Source organism: Macrotis lagotis, chromosome X (assembly GCF_037893015.1).
Source record: "Macrotis lagotis isolate mMagLag1 chromosome X, bilby.v1.9.chrom.fasta, whole genome shotgun sequence".
NCBI classification, from domain to species: Eukaryota; Metazoa; Chordata; class Mammalia; order Peramelemorphia; family Peramelidae; genus Macrotis; species Macrotis lagotis.
In genome coordinates this window covers 64788724-64807055 of record NC_133666.1, presented here as the reverse complement: position 1 = coordinate 64807055, position 18332 = coordinate 64788724, and the positions used below count along the sequence as shown (strand labels likewise).

The following is an 18332-nucleotide window of genomic DNA, read 5'->3' as shown; positions in this document are numbered from 1 at the left end:
AGTTAGAGTTCTGACTGCAAGGGACTTGCAATACACCGAAGATGATATACAAAAGTAAAGATGGAGAATCTGGGAGTGGAAGGAGATTGAAGGAGAGGAGAAGGAAGTTAGCCAGATTTGTGATAACATTGATGTAGGGAACCCCTAATAAGTTCTGTACTCCACTTGAACTGGCTTGCCTGTCAGCACAAGAGTCAAACTGAAAGTGTTCCAAACACAATTCATCTTCTTCTCCCCAAACTCTTTCGTCTTCCAAACTTTCCTACTTCTTTCAAGGGTACCACCATCCTTCTAAATCCCAAAAGGGACCAAGGTTTAAAGCCTCAGTATTATCAAACTCACCTCATCCCACACATGTAACTGGTTGCCAAATCTTTTCTAATTCTACAACATCTCTCACATTCATCTGCTTCCCTTTATAATGGTCTCCACCTATATTCAGTTCTTTTTCACCTTTTGGTTGACTTAAACTTCATTATTATCCTTGTTGGTCTTTCTGCCTCAAATCTCTCTCCTCTCCAATTCACCTGCCAAAAGATTACTAAAGTGATTTTCCTAAAACTCAGATCTAACCATATCATATAACTCTTCTCAGTAAGGTTCAGTGGCTCCAGAATTCTCCCAGGAATAGTTACAAACATCTCTGCTAACCACTTAAACATCTTCACAACTGGCCACATACTACATTTCCAGTCCTATTACGTATTTCATACCTCCCCATGCTCAACAATCCTCCTAAACAGGCTCTAACAGGCATTCCATCTCCCATTTCCAGGCCATTGTACAGGCTTTCCTCCATTCCCTCCTCATCTTTGCCTTGGGAGATTTCTGATCTCCTTGCCACTCAATTCAAGCAACACCTTTGCCATCTACCTGTGGCTGAACCTTCTGGATCAACGGTCATGCCCCAGAGGCTGAACTCTTTTAGCATTTAACTTACTACTCTGGGACCTTTACTGCCCAGATGGGTGATAATGTCATATGACCGTTCATGATCTACTAGGTCTAGCTGGTTCCAGTTGTGCTTACTATTTATTCTATGCCAGAAGTGTCAGACTTCCTGCACTAAATTGTTGAATGGGGTCCAAGCTTGATTAAAATGAAACTGAGAAATGTTTAACAAAATTTATTTTAAAAAATACAACAAAGATAATGTTAATTTGTGGTTTTCTTAGTCATTCTATGATCTACAGGGATCCATTGCTATCTGAGTTTGCCATCACTGTTCGAGGTTATCCTCTTGTCCTCCATCCTTCACCAGTCCCAATAACCTCACTCCCTTAATTGCTGTGCTTTGAAAGAACCTAAGCATTCTAAGGGCAGAAGGAAAGGACTATTACCTTAAAACCTTAGGGGACCTCCTATGCAAAGGCAAGGTGGTGTGTGATGGAATGCTTTTCCCAGGAAACTTTAAATGAGTTCCATCTGAAAGTGCACAAGAGTGTGGGTAAAGTGAAGTCAAATGAAATAAGACAGAAAAGTAAATGGGTCAGATGACTGAGAGTTTGAAATGTCAGACTGAAGGCTTTGTTTTGGATCAGGCAACAGGGAGATGCCAAATACTGTTAAGAAGGGCATTGGCAAAACTCTGATGGACTTAGCTCCTGAGCAGTTTGGTGATAAAGAACAATTCTAAAAGACTTGTGATGGAAAATGCCATCTACCTTCAGAGAAAGAACTATGGAGCCTGAATGCAGACCAAAGCAGATGATGTTCACTTTTTAAAACTAATTTTAGGCTTTTTTTCTTTTTTTCTAATGGTTTTTTTCCCCTTTACTTCTGATTCTTCTTTTACAACATGACTAATATGGAAATATGTTAAACAGAATTGTAGGTGTATAATTATCAGATTACTCATTGTCTTGGGGAGGAGGGAGGGAGATAGAAAAATGTGGAATTCTAAAACTTACAAAAAAGATGAATGTTGACAAGTATCTTTGCATGTAGTTGGGAAAAAATTAAATAAATAATTTCAAAAAAGAAGAGGTTTGGCACTATTATTTGGCTGTCGTTTAGAAATAAGTTTGGTAGCTACACAGAGGATGGATTGGAGAATGGCAGAGAGAACAAGGAGAAGGCTCCTGTGAGAATTTAGGCAATATATGATCACAATCTGAATGAAAGTAGGAGCTCTGTGAATTAATAGAAGACAGCCATAGAATTTCTGTGAAGAAATCAAGCTCCATTTGATAAATGGACAAAGGATATGAACAGTTTTCAAATGGAGAAATTAAAGCTATATATAGTCATATAAAAAATGCTCCAAATCATTACCGATTAGAGAAATAAAAATTAAAACAACTATGAGTCTCCACCTGACACCTATGAGATGTTTGGCTAAGATTACAAAATGGGAAAACAATCAATGTTGGTGAGGTTGTGGGAGAATTGGAATATTAATGCATTGTTAGTAGAGTTGTAAGTGGATCCAACTATTCTGGAGAGCAATATGAAGCTATGCCCAAAGGGCAATAAAAGTGATCAAATTCCTTGATTCAGAAATACTAATACTAGGGCTTATATCCAGAAGAAATCATAAAAAATGAGAAAAGCCCTACATATTCCAAAATATTCATAGCAGCTCTTTTTGCAGTGACAAAGAGTTGGAAATTGAGGAGGTGCCCATCCACTGGGGAATAGTTAAACAAGTTATGGTAGATGAATGTTATGGAGTACTATTGTTCTATAAGAAACCATGAATGGTCAGACTCTAGAGACACTTGGAATGAATTACAGGAACTGATGATGAGTCAAGGGAGCAGAACCAAGAGAACATTATACACATCAACAACACTGTGAGTTGATGAACCCTGCTGGATGCAGCTCCTTTCAGCAGGTTCAGAGAGCTAGGATAACCTTAGGAGACCACTTATGGACAATGTTATTCCCATTTGGAGGAAGGAAAATAATCCCAACACCCTACAGAATCTGAATGAACACTACATTCACTTTTCAACATATTTCTATTATGTATTTCTTTCCTATCCCATGATTTTCTTTCTTTTCCCTTAATCCTATTTCCTCATGCCCAAAATGAAAAATCTACAAACATGTTACAGACAAATGTGTATGTTCAAAATTCACCTGACTGATCACCACTAAGGGAAGAAGGTGGGAAAGGAGGGTGGAAAGAAATTATGTAACTTAAAAATATGCTTATACATGTGGACGATGTTAAAAAAAACTTTCATAACATGTAATTGGAAAAACAAAATAAAGTATCAATTAAAAAAAAAGAATTTCTGTGAAGGTAATATAAATAAGATTTAGGACAGATTAGATGGGAATGGGGAGGGGAAAAGGAGCTGAGGGAGGAATATGTATTCCATTTTCAACATGCTCACTTTGAGATGCCAATGGGATATGTAAGAAGAAATGTACAACAGGCAGCTGGTAATGAGGGATCAGAGTTCAGGAAAGATACAAGTCATAAATCAATTTAGAAAGCATTGGCATAGAGTTGACAGTCTAAAAGGGGAATAAGATGCAAACACATATTGATAATAAATAATATCACTTAATGAATGCCACGATGAGGTTGTAAGCACCTACATAAAGTCTGAAGGTAAAGGTCATCCCTAACATGGGGAATGAGAGAAAGCCTAATGGAAAGGCTGGGGGTTGAAATGAAACTGAGATATGAGAACTCCAAACACAGGATCTAGAAAGGGAGGAATGGTGCAGAAGAGGTGTGGCAACCCAGCCATAATCTATTCCTTTAGCCTCAAACCTAAAAAATCTGTAAAACAGTAGAAAGGATAAAAACGACAGGATGAGGTAAAGTAATCAGGTTTTTGCCAAGGCACCAAACATTTATTCAGCATCTACTGTGTATACAATCCTTGCTAATTGTTTTAGAGAAGATACGATCTTTGGTCCTGCAGATCTCGCAGACTAGCAGGGCAGAAAACACCAAGAGTCACAGTTTCAATAGATATGATTTAATGAAAAGTGAATTAAAGAGCCACAAAACATAAGATACCTGAGGTCTAGGAAGGGTCATTAATGTCAGAGTTGGGGATGGAGGTCACAGAGATAAGAATGTGAGCAAAGATCTAGAACCAGGTAAGGTCAGGGCCTGACTGGAGAACCACAGAGGTGGGCAGAATGACTGAAGAGGTAAAGTCACATCTTTCAAGATTCTATCAGCCCTGCTCCTGGGTCTCCCTGTCCTGTAGATATAGAGGGTGGAAGGTTCCCATCCTAGGTCCTCCATTTCACTGGAGGCAGTGATCTCATTATTTCTCAGCTAGCTGCAGGATTACATCATGGCCCTGAACTCAGTGCCCTCCTACCCCCACAGGATGGTCCTATCCCTAGGATGGTGACAGAGTCAGGATACAACAAGCTTTCAAACAAAATGTGCATAAAACAAGGAAACCAAAGAGGTCAAATAGAATAAATGATATAGAATAAATGATAAAGTCTAGTCAGTCAGTTAATCAAGACACAGAAACTTCTCTTATGTGGCAGGGCCAGGAAAATGACAGGATTGAGCTAAGTCAGATATGTGGATAATAGAGAATTAGCAGAGATATCTTTCCAACTTGCCAGGTCAGAATTCAATCTCTCCATGGATCAGTCCCAAGGAACCTGGAGGATCCCAGGGTCAGCATTAGGAATGCCACTCATGGCTTGGCTACTATGGGAGAGGGAAAATGACACACAGAGCATTTAGGTGCCACAGGATGTCAGAAAAATATGGAGTCTCATTCAGTTTCAACAAAGAAGAACAAAGCAGCTGCCTAAAGGGGTGGAATAATTTAAAGGAATTTGCTTCCTTTTCCTGGCTTCCATCATGTTCATGGGTTTTCTTTTTCACATTGCTTTGCTTCCTCCCTCTCCTTGGTTCTAACCCAGTCCTTTCCTATTCCCATAAAGGAGCTCATCTCAACTATTCGAACCAGAGAAATTCACATACTGAGGACATGTAGGAAAAGTTCTTGGAGCCAGGAGACACTCATGTTTAACTCCTGACTCTGACACTTAGCAGTTTAGTGGCCATGGAGAAGTCAGTGAACCTCTTTGTGCTTTACTTTCTTCATCCATAAAAAAAAAAGGACAAATAAGACTCTGGCTACTTACCTCAAAAGGTTTGTAGTAAACCTTTAAGAGCTGTATCAGTGGAGGTAGTTGTTATTATTAGCATCAGTAGAACTGGAGATGAGATCAGAGTATTGGGGAAGTCGGTCTTTTTCCTTAGTGTCCTGGATGAAGTATTAGGAGACCTTTATTCTAGCTGCAATGTGCCACCAACTAGACCAAGTGGCTACCAGCAGACCTGGGTGAATGGTCAATTTGTTTAGTACTTTGAAACCTTATTTTCCACAACTTGAAAGCTCAAGTCATATGGGGCTTAGATTTTGAGTGGAACAGGCTCATCGAAACGATCTAGCCTGACATCGTCATTTTATAAATGAATTTTAAGGGCAAGATAAATGCAATGTCTTGTTCAGGACCCCAAAGTGCTAAGTTGCACAAGCTGCATTGAATCCAGGCCCTGGAACTTGCCAGTATGGATTTTCTTCATTATCGCTGATCAGCTGATGTCTGAGACCCTGTCTGGCTAGTTTCTAAGATTGATACAGCTGCACGCTAGATGAAGGAATTGAGCTTAACTATCATAATTTTCAAAGCAACGTGAGACGCTGAAAGGCATCTCTACCTTTACCTCAGGAGATCCTGTCTTGGAAGCATCTTTCTATCGAGTCACTTATTGGCATGCATATATATATATATATATATATATATATATATATATATATATATATTTATATGTATATGTATATAGGTGTGGGTGTGTCGGAACCCTGAAAAGGTATCATATTCATGTGGAGAAACAAAACACTAAATACAAAGGGTTCACAGAAACCAGGGGAAAGAAAACCCTATTTCCCCTAGGATAAGAAGCAATGTGGCAGAACTGAAAGAGCCACCATCTTTGAGGTCCAAGATCTGAGTTCAAGTTTTAGTTCTCAGGGGTTTGAGCACAAATCAGTCACCTGATTGTTCTAAGCCAATCATTATCATCACTTTACAAGACAAAAATGATCTCCTTTCCCTCTGAACTCCTTCCTAGGGAACCTTGTAGCTCTGTGGCTGCACATTTCTACCTTAGAAGTTAGGGTTAAGGTTAGATACTTTACTTTTGTACAAAACTTATCACCTCACTTAGAAGTAAGCTCCACAAGGGTAGAGAACTCGTATCATTTATTTTTACTCTTCGCCTTCCTACCTATAATGCCTAGCAGACCATTGTGCACATAGTTGGAAATCAATAAATATTTGTCGAATGAATTGCAACATTCACTTTTATGCATGATGACTTCCCACCAATTGTATGGAAGCCAGTATCACTATAAAGTTTCATTAGGTGAAATCCTTATTAAGGTGAAGAAGAGCTAATAATATTGCTAGTCTAACAATATCTATACCTGAAGAGGTTCTGCAGTTAGACAATGAGTATGAACCCACAGAAATCAGACACTAGAGAACAGGTTGGATCATACAGAGAAAAAGTGCATTTCTAATGAATCTAAGCTCCTCACAGAGGGTTCTCTTGGTGATTTTATATGGCTATGAACATTTCAAAGAACTACCAGTGCCAGTGACCCAAAGGAAAGAACAATCTTTGGTGGGCACAAGGACAAGAACGACATGGGAGGGGCAGCTAGGTGACTCAGTGGATAGAACACTGTCCCTGGAGTCAGGACTAGCACCCCAAGATTTATAAAGGAAGGGTTGCATAAAAGGCATATACTGCTACCGTCACTCAGACTAGACCACCTTCTAAGAGCATCAAGATCTAATTTGAAAAACCCACTGCTCACCCTGCACACACACAGAGATTCATGGGCTACTCCATTCTTATTGGAACTCTGACTCTGGGGACCAAAGAATGACTGCAATACCCATCTTTCATTGAATGTACATATGTTGATAGTATATCATCTTGGGTAGCACAGTGCATAGAGTTCTGGGCCTGGAGTCAGGAAGACCTGAGCTCAAATCCAACTCCAGATGATTACTTGTGGCACCCTGTCAAGTCACTTAACCCTGTTTGTCCAAGTCTGCCCTCTGTAAAGTGAACTGAAAAAGTAAATGGCAAACTACTCCAGAAACTTGTCAAGAAAATTTCCAATGTGGTCAGGAGTGTCAGACCCAAGTGAACAACAACACATTATCTAATTTACATATAATTAATATTGTGCTGTTAAGCCTCAATAGCCCAACCCAACAAAAATTTATTATGACATTTGGAAAGGAAGAGCAAATATGGCTCTCAATTAAATTTTTACTTATGAAATTCCCAGGACCAGCAAAAAATAATGGAGACGATGGGCAGACCTGAACTTGCTAGGACTTATGTGGTGCTTTTTTAGGGTACTCTGGTGGGGAGGAGAACAATATATTTTACACGTGCCCATTATGCTTTCAATGGAGAGGAAGAACCCCTGTAGGTCAGTTGAAAAGCTGGAGACATTTATTGGAATCGCCTATTTTAAAAGTTTGCCTTTTTGCACCTCCAATTTCATAATTCCAACATTTAATGATGATTAATTGTGCAGGACACATGTACGACAATAATGCAGCTAAATGATGCATTTGTAATTCAGGGGAAACAACATAATTAGTTCTCCACGGGTTCATCGATATATTATTCTACTAAACAGAATACTTGAAGGTCCCACTTGAGTTTTAAATGCAATATGAAGCCTTTATTTTAAGCATGGCTTCCTCTGTGTAATATTCTCATAATTATTTTCTAGCAACAAGAAATATTAGGTTGATTATTTTTATTCTAGCTGTTATCCTATCATGCTGTGAAGAAAGCAAACGCATGAATTCATTTATTTCAATACAAAAGTGAAGTATGGTATATACTAGTTTAAGTAGAATAAACAAGCAGAATAAAGAGAAGGGTTCTAAGGTGAGAAAATTCATCAGGAAAGGATGAATTGCAAATATTAAATAAGAAAAAATGTTATAAGAATGTAGCAAACATTTTGTTCCTAACAAAAAAACCCCACCAAGACACAAACCCAAACAACAAAACCTCCAAAACTCTGAGTAATTTATTAACAAAGAGAAAATCCATTTTTCTCAGTTGATTTTTTTTTAAACTGAAACTAAACTACCATCTTCTAAGTTGCCTCCTAGTGCAATAGGATAACATAAAGGCTCCTCAAGAGAGATTTTGAAGGCCTTGATAAACTTATTTTTCCAACCTCATTGGACATTATAGTCCCTCCTAGATTCCCCAGTCCAGTCAAACTGGCCTTCTCTCTGTTATTCACTCATAGCACAACTTGGATCTCGACGCCTTTGTACCACTTGGTCTCCATGCTTGGAGACACCTTCCTCTTCACCTCTTTAAAGATGTAGTTCACGTAGCACTTTCTACAGGAAGACTTTCCAGATCCTGTCAATGTCCTCTCTCCCTATTCACTGGGTGTGAACCTACTGTGTACATTCCTTTAATTTCTGACACACACACACACACACACACACACACACACACACATATATATATGTATGTATGTATATATATATGTATATGTGTATCTTTATCTCTATATCTATATCTATAAAATTCGGCAAAATCTGGATTAAAAATGACACCAGATGAGAAGGCCTGGACTGGATATGATATTCACAGCCTAAGAGAATACCTATAGCAATGAACATCTCAAACTCCTATCAAGTGATTCTCTCTTCTCTGAGTTTTCAGGCCACTGTTCTCTCTCTTCTCTCCTCTCCCTGAAACTGGAGCTAGATGTAGAAAGAAAAGGAGTCATTTTCATAGAAATTTTCATTAAGAGGCAACTAGGTGGCACAGTGGATACAGCACCGGTCCTGCAGTCAGGAGAACCTGAGTTTAAATGCGGCCTCAGCCACTTAATAACTGCCTAGCTGTGTGACCTTGGGCAAGTCACTTAACCCCATTGCCCTAAATAAAAATAAAATTACAAAAAGATGTTATCATTAAACTCACAAAAATGGATGATGAGAAAGTATACTGAGAGGAGATCCTTGGGTTATAAGTGCTATTAGAGGGTATGAGACAGAGGGTGATACCGCAAAGGAGACTCAGTTATATTATAAAATTAAAATTACATAAATATGTATTATAAAAAAATAAACTTAATAAGTGTTGCCATGAAGCAGTTAGGTGGTACACTACATAGAAGATCAAGCCTGGTATCAGAAACCTCAACTTGCTGAATTTAAATTTGGTCTCAGATAGTAGCTGTGTGACTCTGGGCAAGTCACTTAATGCTGTTTGCCTCAGTTTCCTGCATCTGTAAAATAAGTTAGAGAAGGAAATGACAAACCACTCTAGTACCTTTGCTAAGAAAACCGCTAATGGCATCACGAAGTCAGAGAACTGAAACAAATGTAAAACGACATAAAAATAAACAGAAAGATAAAATAAAGAATAAATATAAAAACAAAAATAAATGTCAATGAAGTGGTATTCTGGGGGTGTGTATGTGTGTGTGAGAGAGAGAGAGACAAAGAGAGATCTCCCCTTAGTTTCCTTTTCTGAATTCTCAATCACTATATCATATTCTCTAATTGTGGTAATAACCCTAAGGTTCTTTCCTTTCTCTATACTCTCTCACTTGGTGATATCATGATTTCATGTAAATTTAATGATCATTTCTAGGAAAATGACTCCTTTCTTTACATCTCCAACCCATTTCCTGTTGAAACTATAATTATGTCACTAACAATTATTGGATCTTACATAACTGAATGGTGTACATAAATCTCAAATTCATCAGAGCTTAAGACAGAGCTATAACTCTGTCCCCCAGTCCATTCCTCTGAATCCTCCTATCGCACCACAAAGGACACCTCCATGTTACTTTTGATCCATTACTCTCACTCAGAGAGCCATTTTCTTGCTCTGTCTTATTGTTGCTTTTTCCTCTTCACCCACTCATACCTCTCTTCTGGAGTCCTTTTACAGCCTCCTAAGTGGACTTCCTGACTCAAAACTTTCTCTATTCCAATCTATTCTCCATAGACTTACTAAAGTCATATTCCTTACCCACAAGTTTGCTCCTATTATTCAATAAACCTGCCCTGGACAAGTCACTGAAGCCTTGGTCTACTCAGTTTCCTCATGTGTAAAATGACATTAACAATAGCATACACCTACCTCCCAGGGTTGTTATGGGGATAAAGTGACAAAGTACCCATAAAGTTCTTAGGAAACCTTAAAGGACTATGCCATTTTATCATTATTAGCACTGCCATCTTTGTGATCAAATAAAATTTCTCTGGCTTTTCACAAATGATACATCATAATCTGGCTTCAACCCACCTTTCCAGCTTTGGGATACATAAATCCTTTTTCTGAACTCTAAAGTACAGCTAGGCTCACGCTGATGTATGGTTACCAATAGTCTTCCTCACAGCAAGTATCAATTAGGCACTGTAAATATTATCCTCATTTGACAAATAAGAAACTGAAGCTTAGTTGGGATTTGCCCTTAGTCAGTGAGTCGGTAAGTAGAAGGCTCACATTCCAGACTAATCTCCTTGCCTTCTTTTGGACAGGATTGGTAATCTAGTAGGCAAGAAGATACCTTGTTGGTAGAAGTTTTACAACATTCCAGATGATGTACAATTCCTGCCCCCTTTCTTCTTCTGATGTGATTACTATCTGCCAGATGAGAATGGTGCTGCAAGTAGTTTATCAAACTGTTAGGTAAAAGTTTGTTTTTGAAAATAATTATTTTGATAGTCAATTTCATTCTTCCAAAAGCTGAAAACACAAAAAAGACTAGCTTAAAGAGATTTATAATTTAACTCTAAATTTAACTCTAAAGAGTCCTATTTAATTATTAGTTACTTATCATTCTATACTCTACAATATGGTCAAGCTCACATTTATATATACTGATAGCTCTCCTTATAATAATGCATTAGATATTGTAATATTCTCCTTATCCATCAAATAATAAACAGAATTTTGATGGCAGTTACTTGCTTGTAGGCTTACATTTCAAAACGATCCCCTCCCCTTTCATCAGGATTACTAAATGAGAATGCTACAAGTAGTTAATGAGATTTCAGAAAAACATTTATTTTTGCTTTCTAGTTTTAGAACAGCAGAGCTTATTTTCGTAAAGAGTATTATGTCAGTTTATCCAAAGCTCAAAATACTTGTGGAGATGAGTAGCTCAAATATTAGAGCTTCAGGAACCCTTGGAACTTGACATTAGAGTCCCTTAGTGCTTTTCCAGGCCCTGGATGTATTGTTGAGGGATGTGATATTCTTCAAGCAGGAGCCAGTTCAAATGACTGATTTTATTGCCCTGGATTTGGACTTGAACAGCATTCTTTATCCCAAGGACCTGGTTGACAGTTGCACTGGCCTGGGCACATTGTTGAAGCACAGTAGCCACAGAATATGGATTAAGACCATAGAGCTCCAAATTCTGGACTAGAGTCACTTTTTTCTTCAATAATCTCTTTGCAAAGGTGATGTCAATGGGAAAGATTTTTCCTTTCTTCAAAATAGGCTCTTGTCCATTAAATGTTACTTTATAGGCAGGCTGCATCCTCTCTAGAATTCTTGCAAAGAGATCATCCCATGGAAGCTTCCCTACTGTGGACTGCTCCATTTCCTCCAGGAGGCACTCACACAAGGTGGGATCCAAATGAACAGTCTTTGTTTTCTGCATCAATCAGCTTGTTTTTCTGTGCATAATCCAGGATGGCTCTTTGGACCTCACTGGCAGAAAGAATGCTCCCTTTTTTGTAGCCATATTCCTTGAAAAGAGTAGTCATTTTGACTGGGATACAGTAGAGGGATTCAATCTCTGGAGCATAAGAAGATTGTTTGCTCACCAGGAAAACTTGAGCTTCCAGAAGGATAAAAGAAGTGATGCTGGGGTGTTTCCAATCAATGGCCACAATGCTTTCTATACCTTTCCTCAGCTCTTTCACTTGCAGGATATGCTGCTTCATCATTTGGTGTAGAAACTTTTAGAGTTTTTGTAGCTTGACTTCTTAATGTCCAGCTGTTGCCCTTTGGGGCAGCAAGAAAACATGTGACTGCCCAGAAAAATGCTAGTGAGTAAAGGAAGATCATCTTTAGTGATCCAGTACTTCAGGGCACAGAAGAAACATTTCTGTACTAGATCATCCATTTCTTCTTGAAGGGTCTTGTTAGGAGTGGCATCTTGCCCCAATCCTGTCCCAATGGAGTTCTCTAGGGTTTTCATAGAGGCATTCTCTTCAGCCACCCTGATCTCTGTCTTATTTTGCATGTCTCCCTGAGCACCGAGTCCACCTCTTCTGTTGCCTCCTCTTTGGCACTACCTTTGCATCCTGAAGGAACCTGGTCTAATGAGGTAATAGAGGGTGGGGATGACTTGCCTCCAGATCTCCACAAATAATCAAGGTAGGTGTGGAGCATAGTAAAGCCCACACCCATCAGACCAGAAGCCAGCATCTCATCAGTGGACATCAGGGCTATTCCAATGCCAACAGGGGCCTGGTTCCCAAGTAAGGTAATAGCACAGAGGTCACCCTCCTATACCACAGGCAGACCACCAGGGGCAACAGTAACACTGGCAATATCAGATCCGCCCCACCCATTAACTTCTTCAGTACTGTTGGCCATATTGTAAAACCCGGTAACAGATCTGGGTAGGCACACAAGGTATAAACGGTTGGGTACACATTTGTCTCTATTTCAAACAGAATTGGGTTTCTGCCACTCACATATACTTTTATGATATTACCTTTGTGAATGCAGAGTCACAAGACATTGAGTTCTTTCCTCCCAGAAATATGTTCTTTTTTGATGCAGCAGTCATAGAGTCTTGAAGCTTGCACCTGTTGCATATGGTGGCAGTTGGCTCCTCTCCGACAGACCTTGTGAGGCGGTTGCTAGACCATGGTTTCCCTAGACCAGGGGCTATGTAAGCACCTACATTATTTGACCTCACTTAGTAAGGAGGGGAGACTTCCACCCAGGCTCTGGTGGTAATTCCTGGTCCTTCTCTGAAGAGTCCGATAGAAACGAAGATCTGTTGAGATCAGTGCCATAGCCAAAGGTAGACAAAAAAAAATGTTGCCCCAGAAACCCTAGTAAAACTTTGAGAAAACATTATTCTTATAGCTAAAAGGGAGAGATATGATCTAAATGATAATATAATTACATGAGTTCAAAACTGGTTGGCTCACTGAACACAAAGGGTTAAATCACATAAAATTAATATATCAGGATGTCTATGTGGAGCACAATATGGACCTATGCCTGATCTGGGCTCTTTAACATTTTCCCACAATGACCTGGCTTAGCTGGAATGCTGATCCAATCTATAAAAGGGATAACCAACACATTGAACAACAAGCTCTAAAAAGTTCGGGACAGGGACAGGTTAGAACTTTGAGGAGAGACTAAAAAGATAATTTTAATAGGATTCAACATAAATTTCTACACTTGAATACAAAACCTCTCAAAATTTTTAACTTACTTTTTATTTTTCCTCAATTACATATAAAGATACCTTTCAACATTCACTTTTGTAAAATTTCCCTCTTTTATTCTTCCTCCCCAAGACAGCTAGTAATCTGATATAGGTTATGCATCTACAAGCATGTTAAATATATTTACAGATTAGTCATATTGTGAAAGAAGTCAGAACTAAAGGAAAACTAAACACTACCATGAAAAACCCCTGAAATTTAAAAAAAAAAAGTGAAAATAATATGTGATGATCTGTATTCAGACACCTTAGTTCCTTCTCTGGATACAAATGGTATTTTCCATCATGAGCCTTCAGAATTGTCTGCATTGAACTGATCATAGTTACAATGCTGCTGTCATAGTATAAAGTCCTAGTTATGCTTACTTTACTCTGCATCACTTCAACTAAGTCTTTCCAGGTTTTCCTAAACTCTTCCTGCTCATCTTTACAAGAGTAGTCCATCACATTCATATAACACTTGTTCAGTCATTCTCCAATGGATGGGCAGCCCCTCAATTTCCAGTCTTTTGCCACCATGAAAAAAAATGGAGATACAAAGACAAAAGTAAAAAATCCCCTGGCATGAAGGAAATATTGATTCTAGTATCAGGACAAATCACAGTTCCTGGAAGCCTAGCTTTCTCTTTCATTGTCCTTCAGGGAAGCAGGATGGAAGAGTACCTTGGATAATTGTTGAATTAAAGGACGTGATTCGGGAGCCCTTAGATTTTTGGAATCCAGCCAGCAGTCAAAATGAGGAGGGCCACCATAATTAATTGGTGTAGTCACATAAGCAATGCCTCACAGAATGTAAGTGTGGGAAGGGCCTCAGAGGACTCCAATCCATAGCCAGGAAGGGATCACCACTACAATCTACCTAATAGCTGCTCTACCAGCTCTAATTCCTATAAATTTGATTATTTTCAACATATATCCCTTCCTCATGGTCCTGTCCTCTAGAGTCAAACAGAAAGGATCTGATTCATCTACAGGGGGGAAAATTACAAACAGAGGGAAGATAGCATGGAAGGCTATAGAGAATTAGTAATCATAACCTTAAATGTAAATGGGATGAACTCGCCCTGAACATGTAAGCAAATAGCAGTGGATTGAAAACCAGAATCCTACAATATGCTGCTTACAAGAAACTCATTTGAAGCAGAGAGATACATAGAGAGTAAAGGTAAAAGGCTGGAGCAAAATATATTTTGCTTCAGCTGAAGAAAAAAAAGCAGTGGTAGCAATCCTTATCTCAGACAAAGCAGCAACAAAAATAAATAGAGTTAAAAGAGATAAGGAAGGAAACTTTAATCTCCTAAAAGGTACCATAGACAATAAAGTCATTTCAATAGTGAATATGTATGCACCCAGTGGGACAGCACCCAAATTCTTAGAGGAGAAGCTGAAAGAACTACAGGAAGACAGACAGCAAAACTCTACTAGTGGGAGACCTCAACCTCCCACTCTCAGATGTAGATAAATTGAATCATAAAATAAACAAGAAAGAAGTTAAGGAGGTAAATAGATTGTTAGAAAAATTAGATATGGTGGACGTATGGAGGAAACTGAACGGGGATAGAAAGGAATATACCTTTTTCTCTGCAGTACATGGAACTTATACAAAAATTGGCCATGTACTAGGGACATAATTCATCTACAGGTATTGGAAGACAACTATTATGATCTCCAGAGACTTCTCTTCTCTAGACTAAACATACCCCTTGTCTTTACATGACATGGCCTCAAAATCTGTTTTGCCATCTTGGGTAATCTCTTCTCAATAGTTCCCAGGCTATTCAAATCCTGTGAAGGTGGGGTCCAAAACTGCACACAGTTCTCCAGTGGGGGACCTATCTAGCACTAATAGTCCTAAAATATCTACACTTCTTAAGTGAGTCCAAGATCACCACCATTGCTGACCTGCTGTCCAGGTCTTCCCCCCCCCCCAAATAGCTGTTGGCTGGCCATCTCTCCATCCTATAATGCTTGTGAATTAAGAGAGGTTTTGATTTTGGAGAGCAATTTGGAACTATGCACAAAGGGCAATCAAACTGCAAATTGATTGAACAATGCCACTACTAGATCTGTATCCCCAAGAGATCATAAAAAAGAGGGAAGAGAGTAACATAAACAAAAATATTCATAGCAGCTATTTTATACTGACAAAGAATTGGAAGGATCATTGGCACACATAGGCATAAGTAATTGGTGAATCTAGGATGCCTTTGAGTCTCACCCAAGAACAAGAATCCTCACAAGAGCATTCCCCAGCTATGCTTGTCCAAACAGGGCTGGAGGATATTCAGTAACAGGGAGCCACCTATTCTACATCAGAGACATCAAGCATTCTTAGCAAGTTTTCTTCCTTTCAAGCTCAAGCTACCTCTCAACTTCTTTCACCCAGTGCTTTTGATTGCATGGCTAGTTCTTCTTCCTTTTTAATAGCCTTCCAAAGTTGGTAAAGACAGCTACCACAGCCCCCCAAAGTCTACTCTCCTCTAGATCTTATGTTGTGACTTCTCCAAAACTGAGAAAACCATTGACTTTTTACTACTCAAAAGCGAAACTACTTCCACACTGGACAATAAGTCAAGGAAGATGAGACATTTAAAATTTTAATTTCTCATCTTACAAGCTCTTTGAGCTCTTGAAAACTACTGTCCAAATTGGTATTCCTACTTCTAGAGAGAGCTGAATGGTCAGCTGATTCTATTCCTTTGAACAAAGAGGAAAGTGAGGAGCTGCACTTTGCTCTGGTTCAAGTAGAGAAAGGAAGACCTTCTCTGCCTTCCTAATTGCCAACATCTCACTGTTTTGGAAACCATCCTCCCAACACTGAAAAATGGCAGCTGACCAACTCTGTCTTTAAGCAGTAGCATAAGATTCCCAGTGGCCTCCGCCCTCTCCATCAGACCCCTTTTTGAAAAGAATCCTCTGCTGTCAACTAAGGGAGGAAGGAGGGGGAGGAGAGCCTGAAGACCATCAGTTCAGATAGGTTCAAGGCTTGGCCTGCCTCAATACTAACCTTTCTCTCCAAAGAGAAAGGGAACCTGATTAAAATTTGTGTTTCCACAGCTCCTGTTCTTCTCCTGTTTTGTTTGGTTCTTTAGATTGTTGATGGGAGGCCCCCAGTTGAGCCGGCAGTTGTGATGAAGAGGGCAAGCCCAGAATTCAAGCCCATTTTCTCTTTCCTTTGCCCCAAATGGCCTTTGGAGCTCCCAAGTTCTTCAGATGGCCGGGAGGGAGGGCCTGCCTGGCCCCTTCCACACCCAACTAGGAGAACAAGCAGCACTGGCACTTAGTGCTCCAAGTCAGGAAATTCAATGAGTTCAGATCATCCAGGCAGAGAGACAGGGAGCTGCGAACTAGCTAGTAGAGAGCTTTTGTTTTCCTTTTTCTCCTTCTGAACTATTAATTCCAGTATGAAAACCATGAAAAATTAAAGGCCTTTTTTTCCAAAAGGGAATCTTGTTTTGTCCCTTTACAAAAGAGCAATAGAAAAGGTCCTCCTCTTGACAGGGTCCGGGAAAAATCTGATTATTTCCACCACACTCTCCTATTATTCACCTGTCAGTAAAATATGTCCTCTTATTGTCTCTGTTTGAATGCTGATTTTTATTGCACTGGGGCTATATGGTCATTTTGGATTTATTACTAAGTTCTTGAGGTCTCCCTGGCCATTTTTTTCCAAAGCGTGTTTCTGTCTTCTTTTAAAACACACACACACACACACACACACACACACACAAAACTGGGCCACAAGCCTCTGAGGAGAAAGCAGTACATTATTTCATTCCCACCTTTTCTTCTTTTTTGGCATCTCTGAGGCCTGCTATGCCCAGAAGTGCTTCCACTCAAGCTGGACCATCAAATCAATTATCACAGCAGTCTGCTTTCTGAATATGAATGGCAAAGAATGACAACAGGCCAGGCAAACTTTCAGCTTTGATTTGTCATTGGTAATGGAAATCTTCCCCCCCCACCCCTTTGGTCTGTTTTGTTTTATAGACATTTCTGAAGTGGGAGCAGTTCGGCCTTGGTCAAACTCTCCCCCTGCTGTTGACAGCTGCATTGTATCAAATCCTCCAATAAAAGCTTCACCTTTTTTCAGGCAAAGTCATAGGGAATGATTATTGCCAGAAAAAAAAAAAATCTTCCTGCTGCCCCCTTGGCCTGCTTATTACCGCAGCTGAAGAAGGGCCCAGCTGAGCAGAGCAGCCTAACTCATTTGGACCGATTCAAATGCTTGGGTCTAATTGTTTTGTGGAGCATGGTACTCATTTTCCTATTAAGTGCCCAGTGAGGAGAGCTGCTTGAATTTTTAAAATGGGGTTCCAGCCAGGCTGTTTGTTCCCAAAGGCCAAGTCTGGCTCCTGACTTAGGCAAAGGCTGCCTAGCTTTCCTGATTCCTGTAAGGGTGAGCAGTTACCACCCCCAGGGAAGAAGTTGGGATGAGCCATTGGGACCTCCCAGGTTGGTGGAGATTCTTCCCATGAGTACTACAGGGGAGCATGGGTCATCATCCAAACAAGCAACAAGCATTTCTTAGATACCTGTTCTGTGCTGGGCAACTTGCTAGGCTCAGGGAATAGTAAGACAAAAGCAAAACCATTTGGGGCCCTTATGGAGCTTAGATTCTAGCCAGATGTCCATTATCTACATCCATGCAAAACAGACACGATGGGGCTACAGAAGGAAGCATGAGCAGCTGGAGAATCAGGAAAACCATCTTAGAAAACAGGGTCCTGGACCCCTTTGGGAGTGTGATAAAATCGAGAAGGCCTTTTTCAGAATAATATCTTTGAATAATAGTCTTAGAAAAGAAATCACTTCACT

At 39.6% G+C, this 18332-nt stretch overlaps 1 protein-coding gene and 1 pseudogene across 4 annotated transcripts in view; both read right to left on the bottom strand.

Moving 5' to 3' along the window:
* The window catches only part of DIAPH2 (diaphanous related formin 2), an 857560-nt gene that overhangs the window by 77876 nt on the left and 761352 nt on the right, over positions 1 to 18332 (bottom strand). The gene's annotated exons all lie outside the window — the stretch shown is intronic.
* Positions 1 to 18332, bottom strand: part of LOC141499687 (eukaryotic translation initiation factor 2D pseudogene) — a 91735-nt pseudogene that overhangs the window by 50860 nt on the left and 22543 nt on the right.